Below are 7642 nucleotides of genomic sequence, written 5' to 3'. Positions count from 1 at the left end.
GAGATGCATCTCCAAGCCATTCCAATAATAATAATAATAATAATAATTTCTTAATGCTTGGCAATGAGGAGTGGAGATGAATCTCCAAGCCATTCCAATAATAATAATAATAATAATTTCTTAATGCTTGGCAATGAGGAGTGGAGATGCATCTCCAAGCCATTCCAATAATAATAATAATAATAATAATAATAATTTCTTAATGCTTGGCAATGAGGAGTGGAGATGAATCTCCAAGCCATTCCAATAATAATAATAATAATAATAATTTCTTAATGCTTGGCAATGAGGAGTGGAGATGAATCTCCAAGCCATTCCAATAATAATAATAATAATAATAATTTCTTAATGCTTGGCAATGAGGAGTGGAGATGCATCTCCAAGCCATTCCAATAATAATAATAATAATAATAATTTCTTAATGCTTGGCAATGAGGAGTGGAGATGAATCTCCAAGCCATTCCAATAATAATAATAACAATAATTTCTTGACGCTTGGCCGTGCTAACACCCATAATGGAGATGCCTGGGTGTTCCTGCCCAGTCCCCACGCACAATAGGCAAGCATGAAAGCCATTCACAAAGGAGAAGGCAAGCCATTCATGGAGCCCACGCTACTATGAATATATATATATATATATTTAGTCTGTAGCATTAACAGAGGTTGGAGCTGCTCGCCTCTCTTTGTGGGGACAAAAAACTCGCGTGGGGACCTTTGTCTCCCTCCTGGGGTCTCTTTTCTTACCGTGTCTGAAGAGAAGCGGGCGCCGGTGCCATTCCCGCGGAGGAAGAAAGCCTCTCAGCACCAAGAGGCCGAACAGCTCCCCACGCGCGCCTCCCGCCCAGTGCCCGGCTACCAGCATCACCCACGCCACGCCCACAGCGCCTGCAGCCACGCCCCCGGCCCCTCCTATTGGTCGAGGCTCTCTCCCAAGCCGCGCCCTCCCGTCTCTTCCCTCTGACGCCAGCAGGGGGATTCGTCTGTGTGTATGTAATACAATAATACCACTAATAATACCATATAATAATATTAATGATATATTCTATATTACATATAATATTACTAATAATATTACAGTATAGTGGTATCTCCTGCCAACCTAGCAGTTCGAAAACACGCAAATGTGAGTAGATCAATAGGTACCACTCCGGCGGGAAGGTAACAGCGCTCCATGCAGTCATGCCAGTGGCCACATGACCTTGGAGGTGTCTATGGACAACGCCAGCTCTTCGGCTTAGAAATGGAGATGAGCACCAACCCCCAGAGTCAGACATGACTGGACTCAACGTCAGGGGAAACCTTTACCTTTACTATAGTGGTATAGTTCAATATAGTAATATATAATGCTAATATTGTGCTATGCTAATAATATAATATATTGTATGTACATATAATTTGTAAGCCACTCTGAGTCCCCTTTGGGGTGAGAAGGGTGTGATACAAATGTAATAAATAAATGCAGTAAATAATAAATAAATAAATAAATTTTAGACTTAGGCTCACCCAAAGTCTGAAATGACTTGAAGGCACACAACAACAACAACAACAACAACAACAACAACCCTAATTAACTTGACTATCTCATTGGCCAGAAGTAGGACCACACTTCCCATTGAAAACCTGATAAATGTATGTTGGTTAAAAAAATATATTTTTAAATATTATATTGTTCTTTCATTGTTGTTGTTGTTTTTGCACTACAAATAAGACATGTGCAGTGTGCATCGGAATTTGTTTGTATTTTTTTTTCCAAATGATCATTCGGCCCCTCAACAGTCTGAAGGAATGTGGACCGGCCCTCGGCTTAAAAAGTTTGAGGACCCCTGCTTCAGACTGTTGAGGGGCCGAATTATCATTTGAAAAAAAATACGAACAAATTCCTATGCACACTACACATATCTTATTTGTAGTGCAAAACAACAACAATAACAATGAAAGACCAATACAATATTCAAAAATGAAAATAATTTTAACCAACATAAACCTATCAGGATTTCAATAGGAAGTGTGGGCCTGCTTCTGGCCAATGAGATAGTCAGGTTAATTAGGATTGTTGTTGTTGTGTGCCTTCAAGTCATTTCAGAATTTGGGCGAGCCTAAGTCCAAAATTATTTATTTATTCATTTACTGCATTTATTTACTACATTTATATCCCACCCTTCTCAACCCGAAGGGAACTCAGAGCAGCTATATGTACATACAATATATTATATTATTAGCATAGCACAATATTAGCATTATATATTACTATATTGAACTATACCACTATACTGTAATATTATATGTAATATATAACATATAATTAATATTATTATATGGTATTATTTTAGTATTATATTGTATAAAATGATAATATTATTATCAATATCATATGTATATATAATATATTATTAAGACTGATATAAAAATATATTATAAATGAGGGCGGGGGCCAGGTAAATGACCTTGGAGGGCCGCATCCGGCCCCCAGGCCTTAGTTTGGGGACCCCTGCAGTAGAGTCTCACTTATCCAACATAAACGGGCTGGCAGAATGTTGGATAAGCGAAGATGTTGGATAATATGGAGAGATTAAGAAAAAGCCTATTAAACATCAAATTAGGTTATGATTTTACAAATGAAGCACCAAAACATCATGTTAGACAACAAATTTGGCAGAAAAAGTAGTTCAATACGCAGTAATGCTATGTAGTAATTACTGTATTTATGAATTTAGCACCAAAATATCACGATACAGTAGAGTCTCGCTTATCCAACATAAACGGGCCGGCAGAATGTTGGATAAGCGAATATGTTGGATAATAAGGAGGCATTAAGGAAAAGCCTATTAAACATCAAATTAGGTTATGATTTTACAAATGAAGCACCAAAACATCATGTTAGACAACAAATTTGGCAGAAAAAGTAGTTCAATACGCAGTAATGCTATCTAGTAATTACTGTATTTACGAATTTAGCACCAAAATATCACGATGTATTGAAAACATTGACTACAAAAATGCGTTGGATAATCCAGAACGTTGGATAAGCGAGTGTTGGATAAGTGAGACTCTACTGTAATTCACTCCCGAAGGGGCCTTGGTGGGACTATATCTCCCAGCAGCCCTTTGTATTCCACACTGTAGAATTAATGCAGTTTTGACGCTGCTTGAACGTGAGCCATGGGGTCCTGGGAGTTGTAGTTTGGCAAAGTCTTTAAGTCCTGTCTCCCCAAGGGTGCTGGTGCTTCATTGAACTACACATCCCATGAATCTGCAGCATTAAGAATCATGGGAGTTGTAGTTTGGCAAAGTCTTTAAGTCCTATCTCCCAAAGGGTGCTGGTGCCTCACTGAACTACACATCGTTAAGAATCATGGGAGTTGTAGTTTGGCAAGGTTTTAAGCCTTCTCCCCTAAAGAGTGCTTTTATGTCATTGAACTACGCATCCCATTAATCCATAGTACTGAGAATTATGGAAGTTGTAGTTTGACAATCCCATGAATCCATTGCATTAAGAATAATGGGAGTTGCAGTTTGGCAAGGTTTTAAGCCTTCTCCCCTAAAGAGTGCTTTTATGTCATTGAACTACGCATCCCATTAATCCATAGTACTGAGAATTATGGAAGTTGTAGTTTGACAATCCCATGAATCCATTGCATTAAGAATAATGGGAGTTGCAGTTTGGCAAGGTTTTAAGCCTTCTCCCCTAAAGAGTGCTTTTATCTCATTGAACTACGCATCCCATGAATCCATAGCACTGAGAATTATGGAAGTTGTAGTTTGACAATCCCATGAATTCATTGCATTAAGAATCATGGGAGTTGTAGTTTGGCAAGTTCTTCAGCCTTCTCTCCTAAAGAGTGCTTTTATCTCATTGAACTATGCATCCCATTAATCCACAGCATTAAGAATCATAGGCATTGTAGTTTTGTAAGGTTTTCAGCCTTCTCCCCTAAAGAGTGCTTTTATCTCATTGAACTACGCATCCCATGAATCCATATCGTTAAGAATCATGGAAGTTGTAGTTTGACAATCCCATGAATTCATTGCATTAAGAATCATGGGAGTTGTAGTTTGGCAAGGTCTTAAGCCTTCTCTCCTAAAGAGTGCTGGGACTTCATTGAACTACACATCCCATGCATCCATAGCATTGAGAATAATGGAAGTTGTAATTTGACAATCCCATGAATTCATTGCATTAAGAATCATGGGAGTTGTAGTTTGGCAAGGTTTTAAGCCTTCTCCCCTAAAGAGTGCTTTTATTTCATTGAACTACACATCCCATGAATCCATACCATTAAGAAAACTCAAAATGGATTATTATTATTATTATTATTATTATTATTGCTATATCTATTTATATCCTGCTTCTTCTCTTCCAAAAGAAACTCAAAATGTATTATTATTATTATTATTGCTATTTCTATTTATATCCTGCTTCTTCTCTCCCAAAATAAACTCAAAATGGATTATTATTATTATTATTGCTATTTCTATTTATATACTACTTCTTCTCTCCCAAAAGAAACTCAAAATGGATTATTATTATTATTATTATTATTATTATTGCTATATCTATTTATATCCTGCTTCTTCTCTTCCAAAAGAAACCCAAAATGAAGATGATGATGATTGCTATATCTATTTATATCCTGCTTCTTCTCTTCCAAAAGAAACTCAAAATGGATGATGATTATTATTATTGCTATTATTGCTATGTGTGTATTTATATCCGCTTCTCTCCCAAAGGAGACTCAGAGTGCTTTATTATTAGTATTAGTATTATTAGATGTATTTATATTCTTCTTCTCTCTCAAAGGAAATTCAAAGTAGCTAACACTAAAAATCAGGCAAACTAAAAATTAAAATCCAAAGTATACAAACATTAAATAGAATTAAGCATATGACTTAGTAAATATACATAATTAAAATATTTTTAATCTGTTCAACTACATAAAACACAGCATTTCTGACTTGATCTTAAATATAAATATGAAGAGCATAAATATAAATAAATACAAAGGGCATAATAATCAATGTTGGAAATGTAAAAAAAAAAAAAAATAGGAAGGCACATTCTTTCATTTATGGCAGAACCTGCCACAAAGCAAAGACATTATGGCTCCAAATTTATAGAGAAATCCAGAAAATACTCAACATTTGATATCCCATTTAAACCAGACATGTTCTTATTAGGATGGTTTATTGGACAGATAAAATATCAACTGGAAATGATTTTATTGCATAAAGTGACATTGACTAGTACAGAGAATTGCAGGACACTATCTAAAATGACAGAAATGGATCGATTAACTATGCTGATCAAAGAAAAGTTGACAGATAACTTTTATCAAAGGTTGTTTTGGCTTCGTAATGTATGGATTCAGTCCAAGGAGGGTGACCGCAAGGTCAATTGCATTACAAGTTGCCAAACTATTAACGAGAAACATTCAATGGAGGAATAACCAGGAATATCTGCTACTAAAGCCAGATTAAAACAAAGCAGCCTTTGCAATCCTGCAACCTAGATTTGTTTTTTAAATCTTCCAAGTCACAGTAATTCTGTTTTGGGGGGAAGAAAACACACCGAGAGAGATTATGTTTGTTTTCTGCAATCAAGGCAATCTTGATAGGAGGGTAAATAAAAATCAGAACGAACAGTTTTGGAAATTCTATATCGTCCTTGTTTATAATTCCTTACATTGTGTAACCCTTAAATCTTTCCCGTTTTCCCCATTTTGGATGTATTGTTCAAATAGCCTATTGTGCTGGTACAGCTGTACCAGAAACTTCAACTTTATTTTCTTGCTGCAAATGTTTGCAATCATAGGACAGGCCACCTTTCAATCACCATTAAGTTTGGTTCCGCCCCTTGTTCAGGGCTCTGGGAGGGAAGGAGCCATTTTTAAGTTAGTCTCACTTAGGAAGCTCAGCTATAGGACGTAGACCAGCTTGTCCCATAGAAAAGCTTCATATTTCAAGAACACCAGGGATATTGACCATCCGAGGATACAGAACAACAGCACAGAAACATCTGCAAGCCTTGGCTGGTAGGTCCACTCGACACCCAGACGCACTTGGAGTCGGCAGTGGGTCCCAGACTAGCTAGGCCCAGATAACAGATAGCCTGGGAGAGGATATAAGAGGGTTTTCGCAGTTATTCAAAGCCAATCGCCTGTCCCGTGGGGACAAGACTCCTTGAAGATTTATTATTTGTTCGTCAATAAAGACTTTGTTATTTCTTTAAAGACTTCAAGGCCATCTTTTCAGGGAAATTCCTCAACAACCTTTCTTTAGGCACCCTAGCTTCCCGCTGGGCGTAAAGCGTATGTCCTATATAATAGACCATCAGTCACAGACCCAGCGCGTGACAGAACACCTATACTGAAATTATAATGACTTGTGCAGCCCTCAGTCATTTTAATGGGGGCTATTTATTATGCCAGCCTATATATTATGCTACCTAAGTCGAGCTTGAGTTTTGCAGAGTGACGTTTATTGTCTCGGCTGCACATATGCCTCCTGGAAACTTGGGATCAATGTAGTACATCGAGGAGAACATCACCCATGCGAATAATCTAATGGATTCAATGAGGCAACTAATCATATGACTCCTATTTACTTCTGTGCTCAGCTGTTTGCAAAAGTGAGCTTTTAGCTTTGAAGCCGGCAAATCTTTTCAAGATTATGATTCCAATCAAGCTTCCAAAAGGCCTTCAGTAGAAATGCATGAGAACCTTCTTTTAAAACCTTCTGATTGATGAGTGATGGACTGCTGGAGAAAACAAAACATGAGTTTGTGTTTTTATAGCTCAAGATGAACACAGAGATGCTTCTAAAGCTATTGCGATACACATTTCACAGTTTTAGGATGTCTCCCTTCCAGAAGACACATACAACGATAGCAGTTTGATGCCGATTTTAACCGTCATGTCTCCATCTTATTGGGAGCCCGGGATTTGTAGTTTGGTGAAGTGCATAGCATTCTCTGCTTTCATTCAAGGAAATATTGAACAAGTTTGACACTGTTATTGAACGCAGGACCCCCACCTGAAAGGATTTATAGTTTTCAAAGGACATTATGCCCTAGATGCAATAAGTGGCATCCTTTTCCTTATCCTGCAATGGACCCGCAGCAACCCAGCCGTCTTAAAGTACATTTTCCCCAAAATTATTATTCCTTCCTTTATCTTAAACCCCAAGATAGCTGCTGATCCGAACCGGCACATCTCTCAACCTCCCCCAAGAAGATCCATTTTCCTACACCTTTGATGAGGTTCTTTAATCCAAACTGACAAAGACAGACAGTACAGTACATAAACAAAGGCAAGGCTTCCCGCTTTTTCCATTTCTGGCATGCGGAGGCTGTGCTTGACTTGGCCATGGGGAGGTGCTGTTGTTTCATTCTTCCACGTCGCCCATGCATACCTTCCTGATTGAATTGCCAGCATGGTTTCAGAGGTGCCTTTTACCTTCCCGCCAAAGCAGTACCTATTTAACTACTCACATTGCTGTTTTCGAACTGCTAGATAAGTAGAAGTAGAAGCTAGGCCTGATGGCGGAAGTTCACCCACAGATTGAACTGAAAATCGTCCGGTCAATAAGCTCTTCTGTTGATGGTGGTTTAACCCACTGTGCTAAACCACATCAGCTCTAGATTAT

At 37.9% G+C, this 7642-nt stretch overlaps 1 protein-coding gene across 1 annotated transcript in view; it reads right to left on the bottom strand.

The window, feature by feature from the left end:
* smpd3 (sphingomyelin phosphodiesterase 3) overlaps positions 1-872 on the bottom strand; it is a 163516-nt gene extending 162644 nt beyond the window's left edge. The window contains exon 1 of the mRNA XM_003222957.4: positions 746-872. The gene's annotated coding sequence lies outside the window, so the exon portion shown is untranslated. The remainder of the gene's footprint in view (positions 1-745) is intronic.
* Between the last annotated feature and the right edge of the window lie 6770 nt (positions 873-7642).

This window comes from Anolis carolinensis, unplaced genomic scaffold, assembly GCF_035594765.1.
Source record: "Anolis carolinensis isolate JA03-04 unplaced genomic scaffold, rAnoCar3.1.pri scaffold_9, whole genome shotgun sequence".
In the NCBI taxonomy this organism is placed as follows: domain Eukaryota; kingdom Metazoa; phylum Chordata; class Lepidosauria; order Squamata; family Dactyloidae; genus Anolis; species Anolis carolinensis.
The sequence above is the reverse complement of the archived record's forward strand: the minus strand, read 5'-3'. Positions and strand labels throughout refer to the sequence as shown.